At 41.7% G+C, this 16634-nt stretch overlaps 1 long non-coding RNA gene across 1 annotated transcript in view; it reads left to right on the forward strand.

Annotated features, from left to right (window-relative positions):
• The first annotated feature begins 2395 nt into the window (after positions 1-2395).
• The window catches only part of LOC309380707, a 30601-nt gene continuing 16362 nt past the window's right edge, over positions 2396-16634 (forward strand). Inside the window, exons 1-2 of the long non-coding RNA XR_014173059.1 lie at positions 2396-2478; positions 8622-8671. This is a non-coding gene — a long non-coding RNA (uncharacterized lncRNA). The remainder of the gene's footprint in view (positions 2479-8621; positions 8672-16634) is intronic.

Genomic DNA, 16634 nt, shown 5'->3' on the forward strand with positions numbered 1-16634 from the left:
AAACATAAACACATTTATTGGACGTTATCCCTACTGAACACAGTGAGGTATTATTCTGAGTAATCAGGCAGAATATCAAGTAGCAAGTCAATTTTTCTTTCCCAATCATATGTTTAGTTACAGCAGATTTAAGGCTGCTTGATCTGCTCTCTCCCTTGCCCTCCATGAGGCATTGGCAAATCCAGCCAATAATATATGACCCAGCATATCTCAGCTGATTTTCATGAATCAGAATGGACCTAGCTCCAGGTTGTAACGATCAGTTTTGCTTCAATACAGATCATTGGAGTCTTGAAATGCAATTCATTTTTTTTTAATGTATCTCTTCCACCCATAAACATAGAAATATGGGATTTTAAGTTTAGGAAAAAGGTTGAGCAAAGTGGTGACTTGATAGAGGTTCACTTTGCCCCCTCAAAAAATAAATATTGTGGAATCCGCATTTTCGCTTCACAATAACCTTGGGTATTAGGCTAAAATATGCTAAATGGACCAATGTCAACCAGTAGGATTCATGGCTATGTTGGGATTTCAACTGGTTTATTTATCCCTGGTTTAAGCCCACCTGCCTTGATATTATAGCACACTGGCTCTAAATGAACAATCAGTTCCTTTCCTGTCCTTCCTACATAGTTAAGAAATAGGACAGTTTTGGATTATACAATGTATTCTCATGGCCCTTTCTTTCATATAGTAACCATTGATGTAAAAACATGTGTTTGTTTTACGGTGACAGAGTAATGGCCTTGTCAGTCGATAAATGAATGCACATTCAGAGTGAGTTGCTGTATTCAACTTATGCTTCTGAGGACCAAACACTACACAAAATGTCACAAACGTGCTTGTGGTTGATAGAAACCAAACTCAATGAACAAAGTAACCATATGCCTACCTACTCAGAAGCCTTACTGAGTTCAGTGGGGCTTACCCCATGCAAGCTGGTATAGGATTGCAGGATTTGAGTAGTAGCTTCAGTCATTTGGAGAGCATAACACAAGGTCCTGCCAAATAATAGCCCTTTAACTCCCTTTGTGTGTGTACATGAAATCATGGTGTCTTAAAACTGCTCTGCTTTGGCTAGATCACGACCAATATTATTGGAGTGGAATGGAAGATTATTTTAAATGGTACCCACATAATAATCTTTCCTTGTGTCACTTCTTATTTTTAATTCATATCCCTGAAAGTCAGGGGGTGAGGTGTAAATTTCCAAGAATGATTTATAGAACAAGATAATTAGCTAGAGGTGACATACTTGAGTTTATTATGCCGGAGACCGGAGATTCTTTGTACCACACAGTGCAGGTGACTTTTCCAAGGTTGCGCTACCAGTGAGTGATTGCATAATGAGTGATATGAGCTGTCATCCATCCTTTCCATAATTTGCAAAGCCCTGGCGTTCACAGAGTTCTGAGAACACAAAGCAATGAATGAGATATTAAACCATCTAATCCTTTCCTCCCTAATCCCTCCCCCCATCCAGTGCTTGCTTGAAAACAATGGTAATGAAGGGTAGGGATTTTGTGGTTTGATGCAGGCTCCCTGTGGTATTTCTTTGAAATGCTGAGACGCTGGAGCTTGCTCTCCCTTTCTTGTTTAGCCCAGTTTGGCAAAAAGAAAACAAAACAAAAACCCCTTCTTGCTCATCATAACCACAAGACTCCAAGGAGAAACACGAAGCGGTGTAGCTTTAAAGGTCTCATTAATTTCCTTTGTACTCCAAACCTGGAACATTAGAAATTGTGATAGCGCAGATTCTATTCCAAAGTCAAAAATTCACTCCAATTATCCCGCTATTTACATCAAAGAGAGCCTGAAAGGGATGCACACGAGAATTACATTCTTGTGCTGAAAAATTAATACATCGTTGACACTGACCCATTTTCCTGGCTTATGAATTTTTCAAGCTTTTCTGACTTGTAAGACAGATCCGTGCTTAAACTTGTTTCGGGATATTGTCCCTTGAAAGATTAAAGAGCAAGGCCTGTTGTTCCTTTGGAGGACAGATAATGCATAAAATAAAAAATATTTTTAAAATGGTCTTCGCAATGCCAATGTCTAGACTATTTAATTCTCAAGCACTTGTTTCAACAAGGAGGCAAATTGAGTAACAAATGCACATATGAGTTGAGTTACACAAAATAGCATTTACATCATGATAGCATTCTATAAGACAAAGGCTGAATCTACACTTAGAGATCTGTAACATCTCAGTCACTCTGAATCAGGCTTCCTCAACCTCGGCCCTCCAGATGTTTTTGGCCTGCAACTCCCATGATCCCTAGCTAGCAGGACCAGTGGTCAGGGATGATGGGAATTGTGGACTCAAAACATCTGGAGGGCTGAGGCTGAGGAAGCCTGCTCTGAATCCTCATGACACAACGCACTGCATTCCCATGAGTCCTACCTCATTATTCCAATATTCTCCTGACCCAATTTGTGAGGTTTCTTCCCATCTCTTGTGCCTAATGTAGGTAAGTGACACATGATTCTTATAATGGGAGTGGATGATATCTACAATTTCATAAGGACTTTCCTCAAACACACCCTTGACTCTGTTTTAGGAATGGGTAAATAGGCCAGTTTCAGTAGTTTCAGTTTCTCTTTCTGATTTTTTCCAAAGTTAAAATTGGTTATCCACATTTCCACATAGTGTTCTGGAAGCTTCTCTGTGTGAAAGAAATAAGCAAAAGCTGGCTTAAATTGGTTCGGTTATCTCTTTCAGTCAAGGTCATGCTAACTATGAAAGTAGGGCCAGAAGGAGCCTGGGCTTCACTTTCTCTTTCTCTCTCCGCCACCCTTTCTGGTGTGGTGTTCTGTACGTAGTATGCTTAGTGTTAAGGTTTAGTCTTATTATAAGTTATTGTAAGTTTAAGTTAAGTCTGCTGCAACTGGATTTCTTATGGACAGTGCCAACCCTGAATGTATCGGACACAACCATTATACTCATTTGCCTTCACTAGCAGTAAAGCTCTGTTGGATGAAATATTACAGTAATTGCCTCTGGTCTATTTTTGGGGACTCCTGCAAAGTGTTTAAGTTTTACTCTGCCAATTTTTACTCCGAAATCTACTCTGGATCAATATTGAGTAAAATTTCAGTGACAGCCTGACAGTGCCATGACATCAGGACATCCCTCTCTAGGAATAGGTTGTTGTTGTTTTTTAAAAAAGTAAAGGACCCCTGGACAGTTAAGTCCAGTAAAAGGCGACTATGGGGTTGTGGCGCTTATATCACTTCAGGCCAAAGGAGCTGGCATTTGTCCACAGACAGCTTTCTAGTGCTATTTCTAGTGCAATGGGATCCCACGACAGAAGCCAGAGCACACGGAACATTGTTTACCTTCCCACCACAGCAGTACCTATTTATCTACTTGCACCAGCCTTCTTGTGAACTTCTAGGTTGGCAGGAGTTGGGACAGAGCAACAGGAGCTCACCCCGTCATTGGGATTCAAACAGCTGACCTTCCGATCGGCAAGCCCAAGAGGTCCAGTGGTTTAGACCACAGCGCCACCCGCGTAGGTGATGAAGCAGACAAAGCTGGTAGAAGGCACTCCTAGCTACAGAAGACACTTGGGTGACATTTGGGAGTTTCCCTAAGCTACACACTTGTTTTTTCAGAGGGAGTGGAACCCCTTCCAGATCAGGCAGTTTGCCTATCTCCTGGACTTCCCTGGTTTCAAGCTTTCACAGCCTCTCTCAATTCACATCCTAATTTACATACCATATCAGTGATCCCATCCAAAGGAAGGATGTTTCCAAAGTCCACAGTCTTCAGAAGAGATTTCAAAACTTAATTCAGGATTCCTTTTAAAACATTATTCATTCATTATTCCCACATGCCTTTGTTGTTGCCCTTATTGGTTATAAACTGCATTTGTGGGTCCTTTTAAGGGCTGAAAGGCGGTGTACAGGTATTTTCAATGAATAAAGGAAAAAGAAATCATTATATACGATTTGTGCCAAGCGCTAGACAAACCAGAAAAGCAAGTGCTGTGTTTTGCTAAGCAGATTCTATGTTAGGAACATTTAATATTTGTCCGTAAGATTTCATCACAGCCACTTTTGGAGAGGTGTTTTTGATATATTAAAATTGATTAGATTGTTTTGACAGCTTTACTTCTGCTCGGAGATTCTTACTGTTGCTTTTCTGCAGTAATCAATCTCTGGTCTGAAAGATTGTGGGTTGGGAAGGAGGGGGCGAGAGCATTGCAAGATGCCAAAAATCATACGAAGCAAAATGAAACACAGTGTGGTTGTCTACTTAGTTCTCCAACTACCCCCCCCCACACCGTAAGAAAGAAAACAGCGAGCTCAGCCACAAAATCAATGGCTGTGGATATACGACCTCTGGCTGGCTGAGAAGACTGAAACCAAATGTGGGATTAGGAAGGACAAGACATGGAAATTGTCAAATGTAGTCGATCCTCCTTTTCAAGAGTCAGCAGGATGACTTGAAAAATTAACTAAAAATAAGTTATGTATAGCATCACCATACACATACCTAAATAAATGGAAAGCATATGTTACAATCTATACAACCTCCTGCAGTTCTGGTTATAAAGGGAGGGAGAAAAGTGCTGAGTATATAAAAATGGTGGAGAATTTGTTACGTTTCTCTCCCCCATTGACCAACAAATGAATTTTATATGAAACATACATTGAATTTTCACTGTCCCATATGTGACCCCTCCTTGTACAGGAAATAATCAGTTTGGAGCTCATAATGTATGGAATATTGAGCATTTTCCATAACAAGGCATGGTGATGGAAGAATCAAGTTGATAAGTGTGTCCTGAGCTATAAATTTGCTATGGCCATTTCATTCATTCATATATATATATATATATATATATATATATATATATGCAATGGAAAAGATTGCTGGTTGCTGGAACATACACCAACTTTCAATTCCCAATTCCCTGATTTTATTAAATGCATTGCTTACATTCTGAAAATTCAAGAAAATATTTGCTTCTCTAGGTTGGCCTAGATGACCCTAATAGTCCCTTCCAACTCTACAGGTCTGTGATTCTACTCAGTTTTCTTGTAGCTAAAGAGACTGTATGCAGTGTCTAGGCAATATGAACCAACAGTGAAGACCTAGCAGGAGTATTGCTAAGTATGTCTTTATCAGTTCATTCAGATGGTCACATAAACAGTGTAATAATGTGGAATTCAAGTAATACCACAGCAGCAGCTGAGGTATTCTGATTAGAAAAAATACCCCACAGTGAATGAGATAAGGGGTTTGGCCATACTGGAACAAAATGTGGGTATGCATTTGCCTGTCTCTTCATTAATACTGGGGACCCTTCCTCCTTCAAATTTGGTGGGTTTTAAAAAATGGATAGGATGGGGTGGGGGAGAACCCTGTATTTAAAGAGGGAAAGATAATACCAATGGGGAATATTAATGGGGAAACGGGCAGTTGCAGATCCACATTTTGCTCTGTTATGAACAACCCAAATTTTCAATCCACCCACCCACTTGCTTAGTTCTTTGGGTTAGAAAAATATCATCCCTCGGAGAAAATATTAATGCAAGTGCATGAAGATTCACACAACTGAGTGTTGCATATAGTTTGGCCACGATACACACAGTTTTAAAGACTGAATTCAAAGCTTGCAGCTCCACCTTAAACACTGAAGATTTCCAACACAGAAAGTATTTCTGTGTAGTTAAAGAATAAGACTAATATATAGAACATTGTGTGAAAACACTGTTGGCTCCATATATTTTTAATTTTTTTTGGGAGGCGGGGAGAGGGATCCTTGGAAAAGATCCCCTATGTGGTCCCCACATCTTGTCCACCATTTTTCTCCCTCTCTGGCCCAATTCTTAAGAAGAAGAGGTCAACTAGGTCAGGAGGAAGATCAACTGCTGGTCCTCCTCCTTGCTCACCTATTTACTTGCAAGTGTCAATAGTGGGAAGGGCAGCAGTGCCAGTGGTGGTGGATGTTTCATTTGGACAAATGGATCACTGCCTTATGAACCCCAATCTGCTCTTAGTCAGCCCCCACCAGCCTGTCAGCTTCCTCCTCATGGGCCTCAGTGTTGCCCTAGTAGAACTCAGCTGGCAGTTAGAGGGTAGGGGCACAACTTGAATTAGTTGGCTCTGCCATTCATTAGCTCTCGCCCTACCTACTATTGGTCTCTTTGCCTTCTGCCCTACCAGTCCCAATGAGCAATGATCACTACTGACTCTGCTAATCAGCTGTGGGTACCATGCTGATATATGGGGCCTGGTAGATGCCTGATGACACCAACTCCCAACAACCTCTACATGAGAATCGTAGAGAGTTACTCTTGTGTAGACATCGTCTACATGTACTGAAAAGCCAGGGCCTTTTGCAGGCGCACTTGCAATGAAACGGAGATTTCACAGCGTCGTACATGAGAACTTACACATGGCTTTGTGTGGGAAATATTTCATGTCCGATGTAGGTTTCGGATAGTCATTGGAGGGTTATATTCAGGGTTAGGCAAGGACCGCAAGCTGAGGGGATTATAGGAAACTGACAGATTTTCTGACAGAGGGCAACCTTCCAAACTGATTTATCGAAGAAATAAATTAGTTGACTGCACTGTGCTTTATTAAGTGGAACATTTTTCAGCTTTTGACATTTTGAAATTGGTATCAGCCACAAATGTTTTCCTAGCAAAGAGGACATGAAAGTTGCTCCGGTTAAGGGTCCATGTTTTATTTTCTATTTCCATGCAGCAGACACTTTCAAACAGCACCGAGCCAAAATGAGGTGTGTGTGTGTGTGTGTGTGTGTGTGTGTAAACACACAGTGTGTGGGTATGTTATGTGAATATTTTCACCATCTTTATGTATGTTGATTTTGTACAGCCATTCATGCTTCCCCCTCACTGGATGTGAAAGGGATGTTGAAAACCAATCCCATTTCAGAATACTGAAAAGGTCAAGGTAGTATACTTGATAAATATATGAGACGTTATAACATTTTTGGTATCTAATTTTCATGTCTTTTCACAGCATTAATCTTATCGAAAAGATGAACCATTCTAATGAGAACTGGAAATAGTATAAATCTGGCACATTCCCTTGCATAATTTTTAGACTGTAGAGGTGCAAAACTCACCTTAGCTGGCATATATTGTTTCTGTGTTAACAAAAGTGTAAGAGCGATGCTAAATTGAAAGCATATTTCTTCATCCAAATGAAGGCTAATTTTACCACTGCAAAGGCTTGTAAGCTATTTTCATTTCTGTATACGGCAAATCAACTGTTCAGAGGATTTTGCGATGCTCAAGTTCAGTCCTTTGTAAGAAATGTAATTTTAGTAAAAGGAACAACTCCCTTGTTCAACACACTGAATACAAAAGTACTCTGAGGTCCATAGGTTCTGAGGAACACTATGTTTCTTTGGGAAGGTGGGGAATGCCATATTGCAGACGCCACCATCCTAAGATGCATGCACAAACATTCAAAATCTCAAAATCACAGAGAACATTTGCCCAAGCTTGTAATGTTGGATCCACAATTTGGCCTGCTGGTTATGGTTTCAGACTGCGTAAGTTCACCTAGTTGTGTGGAACAGCTAGAAAGGATATCAGCTGGCACACACTTTCAAAATCAGGCTGCAGTTGTCCCTGGGAGGACAGGACATGATGGAGCACTGCCTCTCTTCTGAACTTTGAAGATGGATGGCTGCTGCTACAAGTAAATCAAGGGGCTGAATTGTGTACCATTCCACCCCATTCTTCCACAGTCTATTCCCATCCACAAGGTGTTCAGCAACAGCACCTAGAACTTGTTAATGGGAGGAAAAAGTTAAAAGGCAGCCCCGGGACACCTCATAAAATATGAGTGTTTTTTTTAAAAAAACATACGGAACAAATAAATTTTCATGCAAGGATTTTTTTAAAGTCTGAACATAGGAAGCTTCCTTATACTGAACCAGACCATTGGTTCACTTAGTTCAGTATTATCTACAATGACTAGAAGTGGTTCTCCCGGGTTTCAGAAAACAAGCCATTCTCAATCCTACCTGGAGGTGTTTAGGATTTTTGCACCCAGAGCAGAGACTTTACCACTGAGCTAAGGCCCTTTCCCAATGGCAAGGTTGTGTGTCCCAGTTGTGTGTCAAGCCTCCCCCCTCCTGTTTTTGGTGAATGCTGTATGAATATCCTCATCAGAAGATTTTATGGTGCACTTTGGGCAAAAGTTGAACATCTTGCATAGCAATAGAGATGGCCACTGTTGCATCAGGAACGGAACAGATGATGTGACTCAGTGATGGAACAAAATCTTGGCCTTATGTGATCTTATACACTCTGGTAGCAAACTACTGGGGGCATTGGTTACAAATGTCAGATGATATGCCAGAGTTAGAGGAAGCTGTGAATCTTTTGGGACATATTTGTCTCAACGTTATTGAAAGGGCTTTATTTTTTTCCTTCGTTAATAAGCTTTGTGCTGCTTTTGTATTAAAAATAAGCTGCTTCTTGTGAATGAAAAGTGATGATACTTACATTTCTTTTGATCTTGACAAAGGCCACAATCCTTTTGAATGCTTTATAGTTTATTTGGCTTCTCTCTCTCTCTCTCTCTCTCTCTCTCTCTCTCTCTCTCTCTCTCTCTCTCTCAGTCCTGAGTAGTGGATATATCACATCTAATTCTCTTGAAACTTGGCCAAAGGTCAGTCTTGTGCAGGAGTGATACAGGATTAATGTGTCAGTAAATTGCTCATCACTGCTTGACATGAGAAATAGCTGGACCGACAGAATGCTGGCAGATGAGCCTTTAGCCAAGGAAGTTTCATCTGAAGGGGATTAAGACTAAGGCTAAGCCTTATGAGACTTTGACTATGCCACATTGAAAGAGAGAGCCCTGCCCTTTGTCTTTATATGTAGACAGCTTTCCCCTAAATTGTTCCATGTTTCAATGCATTCAAGCCCCAGCAACTGGAGGAAGTTTAGCCCAAGTTTTCTCTGTGACACTTTTTAGCATCTGTGCCAGTTAAGAGATTTTTGGGGTGGGGTGGGAGGTTCTGAATGCCTGCTGTCAATAAATCCACCATTGTTGCCACAGGAGGGCAATGGCAGTAAATACAAACCTGAGGGTAGCAATAGGTGACTTTATTTTCCCATTGTAATATGATTTTACCCCATGGTTGTCAGGAGCCAGCTATCTCAAATCACACAACAGGCTGAGGAAGGTGAGCAGCATGGGAGCAAATTTGTAATGAAGAAAGGGTACAATATTGTTTTGTATTAATTTTAGAACAGTTGGCCAAATAGTAGAGAGGCGGTATTTTAAAAAGCCATTAAAAGTGTATGGAGGTCTTATGGAGGAACTGGATAGGTGTGGGAAACCTGTGACTCCCTAGATATTGCTGGACTACAACTCCTAGCAAACCAGCCATTGGCCATGTTGGTTGGGATTGATGAAAGTTAGAGTTCCCAGCTCCGAACCAAGGGATGAAGTAGGTGAACACTAGATTTGTTGTGGACCAACACAGCTACAATTCTAAGTAAATCACATTGAAATCAAGGGTGCTTAGTTCTGAATCAAGGTGGTAAGGATTATGTGGTAAGGTTGATTCTGGAGACTAGGAACTCGTGATTTAAAATGGTGATATGAAGGTCACAAAAAATCCCTTTGCAGTTAGGTGGCCCATGGACTGCAGGTTAGCTGCCCTGCTCTAATCAGACTGCGTAGTTGGCATTTCTTAAATCATCCCATTATGGGATCCAGCTATATGTGGATCTCATCCTGAAAGGATGGAAAGAAAACACTAATGACACCTGAAGATTGCAGGCAATGCCACTGAAGTTTATGCTCCTTTCCACAGTCCAGCAGCTTAAGAATCATTGTTTTCAGCGGGACTTGCACAGGGAGCTGTTTCCTGGATAAGACTGAAAAGGGCAATAGTAGGTTCATGATCCAATGATCTGTGTGCACATTACTTTGTGCGCACATGTACTTTGGGTACCCATATCTCTGAATCACATCCATAGACTTGCATGTGCCATGCTGCTTGGCTGTAGAGATGGAAAGATTAGATGGTGAGATGTATTCCATTGGCTCAGCAGAGAGATCAGCTGCCATTTGGGTCCTCCCTCCCTCCCTCCCTCCCGAACTATTTCCATTCCATGTGATAATCATAGAAACAAAAAGCTGTATTGGTTTTAGAGAAACAAATTGTGTTTTGTGTGGAACTTGACATCATAATTCATGCAGCAGCACGACCCGTGCCATCTTTTATAAAGGAAGAGTGGGGCCTATTTACAGGTTTAGATTACATATGAAAGTTGGGTATGAGGCAGGCAAGTACAATCCCCTTCCTCTTTTCATATGAATCTACCTGGGCCCCAAAATCATCACCTGAGGCCCTTCTTCATGTGCCTCCTCCATGGAAGGTCCAGAAGATGGCAACATGAGAATGGGAGTTTTCTGCAGTGGCTCCCACTCTGTAGAATGCTCTCCCCAGGGAAGTTCACCTGGTGCCTTCAATATACATCTTTAGGTGCTAATGTTCCTCTTCAACTGGACCTTTGGCTGATTAACACCCAACACCCTTTTAAATGTGTTGTGGGGAGGGGAAAATCTTAGTTTTGTTTTTATTTGAATTATGTATTATTATTTTTGTTATATCCTATTTTTATATTGTGAACTGACCTGAGATCTAAGGAAGAAGGGCAGTATACAAATTTAATAAAGAATAATAATAATTCACAGTTAGGGGTAGGGGAGAAATTCATTTCAGGTCTCATCTGGAGCCAGACCTACCAAATTTGTACCTTCCAAAGCAAGATGGGAACTGAAGCACAGCCATCCTTCAAAATTTGTGCTTAACTGAATTTTGCTATGCAGTTTGCCAGCCAAGCAATGTTTACGAAAACACATATACTAGGATAAAGTGTGCCCCAAAAATGGATATATTGGTGAAAATAATAAACCAAAATGGATCATATTAGGTTAATATTCTGGTAACCAAAGGAAAAGGCCCATATGTTGTGTGGAAAGTCCTGACTCCTATATAAAATTATTGTAAAATATAATAAAAATGACATGAAAGCAACCCTTAAGCAGATTTAGGCTGTGAATGCATAGGAAAATGTCCTAACCATTTTATTTGAGAGGAAAGTTTTCCTCACAATTAATTACTTATAAATGTTATCAGATCACTAAAAGCATCAGCATTGTGAAATATGCTTCCTAATTTGGACATGCTTGCTGAACAAAGAGGCTACTAACAGGAAGAAATTCATTTGAAGTGTTCCAGGAGTGGCCATGTGTCCTGCTTTAAAGCCCTCTATTTCAAGGGCTGTCTGATTTAAAGAAACATAAGAAAGGAGTGCAGAGTTCCTGAAGCTGCCTGTCAACAGCCCAAACTTTATTCACTATACCAGACTGATTCATTATTATACCTTCTCTCTTCAGGTGATTTTTTTATGGTCACTCAATATTTTTCCTAGTTCATGCATAGACCTGCATCCCATTATGGGCTGACTGAAAATGAAGACAAGTACATATTACTATAGAGGCCCTTTGCATGTTAAAGTGGACCTTATAGATAATTGTTGAAATAAAAAATTGTCCAGTAGCACCTTATAGACCAACTGAGTTTGTTCTGGTATAAGCTTTCGTGTGCATGCACACTTCAGATACACTTAAACAGAAGTCACCAGACCCTTATATGTAGTGGGAGGGTGGGGTGGGGTATTTCTCAGAAGGGTAGGAGGAGATGGGTGATTGGCTCAATGGGTATGGTAAACCTGTTGACTACTTATAGGCAGGTAGCCATGTTGGTCTGCCGTAGTCAAAAAAAAATAAAAAAAAATCCTTCCAGTAGCACCTTAGAGGCCAACTAAGTTTGTTATTGCTATGAGCTTTCATGTGCATGCAGATTCTGAAGAAGTGTGCATGCACACAAAAGCTCAAACCAATAACAAACTTAGTTGGTCTCTAAGGTGCTACTGGAAGGATTTTTTTAAAAAAAAATGTTTCTGTTGACTACTGTTAATGACTGTTAATGACTGCAATTAGTCCTACAGGAAAAAGCAAGGGATAGTATGCAGATGCTTATAGGTAATTGTCATGAATTTATTTATTGACAAAAGACAGCACTGCTTTACACCATGCAAGATGTAATTATGGTACCCTAGACAAATTCATGGATGACGGATGATGATTCAGTGGCTACCAACCATGATGGCTATGTTCTATCTCCACATTTGGAGACAATATGCCTCTAAATAACAGTTACTGAGAACCACAGGTGGGGTGAGTGCTGTTGCACTAGGTTATGCTTGTGGGCTTCCTATGGCATCTGGTTGGCCACTGTAAGAACAGGATGTTGGACTAGGTGGGCCTTGATCCAGCAGGGCTCTTGTAATTTTCTCAGTGGACTACTGTGTTTATTTGGGGTTTGTTCCATGTATTTTATATTCTGTTAAAAAGGGTGCATCTGGTTGATCAGATGAATCTTCAAAACAATATAAAGATCCTTTTGTCTCTGATGGAGTATTTTGGAAGTAAAGGTAAAGGGACCCCTGACCATTAGGTCCAGTCGTGACCGATTCTGGGGTTGCGGCACTCATCTCGCTTTACTGGCCGAGGGAGCCGGTGTACAGCTTCCGCGTCATGTGGCCAACATGACTAAGCCGCTTCTGGCAAACCAGAGCAGGGCACCAAAATGTCGTTTACCTTCCCACCAGAGTGGTAGCTATTTATCTACTTGCACTTTGACGTGCTTTTGAACTGCTAGGTTGGCAGCAGCAGGGAATGAGCAACGGGAGCTCACCCCGTTGCGGGGATTCGAACCGCCGACCTTCTGATTGGCAAGTCCTAGGCTCTGTGGTTTAACCCACAGCGCCACCCGCGTCCCTATTTTGGAAGTAGTAGAGGAAAAAAGTGTTTTGAAAAATAGATAGGAATAGGGGTTCGAAATAACTTGTCTGGCACTCATGAGCAGAAGGAAGTTTGAAGCCAAGGGTAAAAGAAGCCACACACACAAAAACCCACACGGTAAAAAATGATCAGGCAAGAAGCTTGAGAAAAGGAGGAAGAAACAAAGACTTAGATGGATTTTTAAACCACCAAGGAAGCAATGCTGGGTTGTTGAAAGCTTAAGTGATAAAAGCTGAATTGTTGCTGAATACACAAAGAAGCCACTAATGGAAATCAAAGAGGAAAAGGTAGGCTAGATTCTCAGGGTATTAATTTAAACCATATCAGCACTGGACATAATCCAGTCTTTGCTGTAGGTGCAGTGGATTTCCACAGGCCCCAAAGAGCAACGCATCTTTTCCTCCAGAAGCTGGGTGGCATCAATGGTGGTTTCTGATGGTGATGCTCAAGGTCTCATATGTGGTTCTCTCCTCCCCATATAATCCTCACAACAAAGATATGAGGTAAGTTTGGCTGGGAAACAGTGTCTGGCCCAAGGGCACCCAGCCTTATGTACATGAAGTGCTATCACTGTGACATTTGCTCCAACTGTGTAGAGAGGAAAGTGGGACAATGTCTATGGTCTATTGGTTATGTGTCTCTAACAGGCCGTACATTTGGAAGAATATCTGCAGAGCCTGTTTTTGCATGCAGCCTAACCCTGAAATGCAGAACCCTGCATGATCAGAGTTCCCTGTCTCTGGCAGAGCTGATATTTCTCTGAGGAGTTGCCACCACAGACTACCTGAATGAACCCCTGATCTCATTATACACAATCTTGCCTTATATTTCCCAAAGTACACACAGAAACACCCACCGACCTCAGCTACTTCTTGTCAAGTCAACTCCTTGTCCCAGTGGTTTTCAACGCTGGGGTGCCTTGAATGATGGTCAGGGGTGCCGCAGGTAACACTGGACTCTGTCCCTCTTTCCTTCCCTCCTCTGAAGCCATCTTGCATCTCTGCCTCCCAAAGGCTTGCACAGCTGTTTGTTGCAGCAGCTCCAGCTACAAGCTCTGAAGGCAAATGGTGCCTCTGGGGCCGGCCAGGGGGTGCTGGTTGCCAGGAGCTGAGGTGGCCTTGGAGTAAGCAAGCAAGCAGGCAAGGGAGCCCAGCCAGGCAGTCTGCCAGCCCTTGCTGTTGGGAATGAATAGACAGTGTGAGGAGGCATCTCTTTTTGGGGTGGGGTGGGGGCAAGCTCCGAGGCCAGGGCAGCGGCAGCAGCTGCCCGGAGGACTCCCAAGGAGAGGGGAAAGGAGGCTGAGGGTACACTCCACAAGGGAGGGTGATTGAAAAAGGGTGAGAGGCTGCCAGCTCTGCAGGCAAGGGGTGACATAACTGGGCTCCTGAGCCACACAGTGGTACCGCAGAAAGAATGTAGTTGGTCGAGGAAGCTGTGCATTCCAAAAGGTTGAAAACCTCTGAAAACAGTGGCCAACTAGGTGCATTTAGCTAAAACATTTCAGCTCCCCCCTCTCTTTCAAATACTTTTCCTCCCCCTCTTCTTTAATGCATACATACAGACATAATTTTATTTGTATGCCACCTTTCCACAGTTCAAACCACATTCAAGGTGGTTTTTTATATGTGTTAGAAGCCATCCAGAGTGGCTGGGGCAACCCAAACAGATGGGTGAGGTATAAATAATAAAATTCTTAGGGTTATTATTAATAATATTACAACATGAAAAAATACATAACTTCAACACAACAAAAGTAGTTAGCAACAATAAATAAAACATTGAAAAACACAACCAAAATGAACAATTTCCACATAAATCACACCAAGATCTAAAATAAAGATATATATATATATATATACATATTTAAAAAAGGCAAAGGGAGCAACAGCCCCTGCCCCCAAATAACACCCCAATCCAAGAGTCTGTTCAGCAGCCTCAGCTTATGTAGCTGGAGTCTGCCCGTCAGTCAGGGCCTTGTCCTCCTAGGCTTTCTGCACATATCTAGTCTTTCTGCACATATCTCTGTTCTCAGATCCCATCCTGCGGGTAAATAGTCCATTCAGAAGGGAAACTATTCTAACCATTAGCCCCTATTAGGGACATATCAACTGGTCACCCTTGACTATTAGCAAGCCATCAGCTTAACAAAGCAGCCCTAACAGTATGAACATAGAGACGAATGGCATAACTGCAGGAAAAAAAGTAGAATCAGGGATTCAGAGAGGCGATCAATATATGGAAAGGCAAGACAACTAGCAATGCTGATGAAAAGCAGCCATAAAGAGTAGGGTAGATAAAAGAGGGGTGCATAATAAGATAGCAGTAAATAGACAGATAAAAAGCAAAGTTCTGGCAGGTAGTAAGGAAACAGTCAATAGGGGAGGGGAGCACAATTAATATGGCACATAATAAAGTGCAAATCAATGGGACGAAAGTCAGCTAATTCAGCAAGGGGCAAAGGGTCAGGTAATATTAATAATGAGAACAACTACTAAAGCAAAGCCCTACTTTTCTATAGCTCATTGTAGATATATCAGAGAGATCACTTCATTTACTTGGTGACCTTGGGGGGGGGGGGCAGTCACCATTTCCAAATCAAACTTACCTCACAGGTTTGTTGCGAGGATTATATGGGAAGAGAGAAAACCACTTTCTATGTTCTTGACTCAAGTTCAGTGCCATCATTCACAATATCAGTAAAGAAAAATAATCCCTTTTACCTGACTCCGCTATTCTTTTCAACCGCCAGCCTGAAATTTAGCTGCCACTTTGCTGTGTGTCAGTTATGTGTACCCACATGACTAAACCACATGACTAAACCACCTAGCCTTTTGGGCTTGACGATCGTAAGGTCAGCAGTTCAAGTCTGTGCCATGGGCTCAGCTCCCATTGTCTATGCCCAGGGGTGCAACTTCAGGCCTTCCTTTCTAGGTCTGGAGCATTAAACACCCAGTAGTTCTGTGCCCTGTAGGTGTGTGTAAATTCTTGGGTAGGCTTTTTCAGTTATTTCATCCTGTAAACATTGTTGTGCAACGGGCCCCAGAAAGCCCTGCTGTTGCAAACAAAACAAAACAAACAAACAAACATTTTTTTCCTCCTTTACAGCAGGATACAATGGAGCTAGATTCTGTTATTAGTTGCTGAAGTTTTATCTGGGTACATCACACATATTTAATCCCAAAGCATCTCTGTGAGAAAGCCAACAATGCAATGCTATTGTTCCGGTTTCTTATTCATTGTGTTAGCGTCTACATCTTCATTCAGAGCTATTTTCCATGCTTATGAATTTTCTCACCCCAGGATTATATATCTTTAACATTTATCTCAAAATTGCCATATAAAAATAATGATGTTGGAGAAAAAGGTGGAGAGAAGCCCACCGACGGGAAAGAGCTAAGCTGTGTGCTGTAAGCTGATTATTGGTAAGAGGACTGGAAGGTGAGACAGAATGTTTATTTCAGCATCTGGTATTAGGGAAATCTGAATCATTCCATTGCTAGACTTTATTTTCATGTTTCTGATCGCTGGTTCACACTCCCCCCCTTCTTGCTGGTTTCTGCCTTCATGAAATGAACCACACCTCCTGAACCTTGAAAGGTAAAGCCATTGTCTCTCTCTATAGGAAGAGCAGAAGTTTCCTGTGATTTTTTGGGGGGTGGGAGTGGAATCCAGAAGAGATGGTGGAGGAGGAAGATGCAAGCCATGAGAAAAAGGGAAGGGGAAGGAAATGGGACGCAGGAAGGGA

The sequence above is a fragment of the Podarcis melisellensis genome (assembly GCF_964234715.1).
Source record: "Podarcis melisellensis genome assembly, chromosome: 11".
Taxonomy (NCBI): domain Eukaryota; kingdom Metazoa; phylum Chordata; class Lepidosauria; order Squamata; family Lacertidae; genus Podarcis; species Podarcis melisellensis.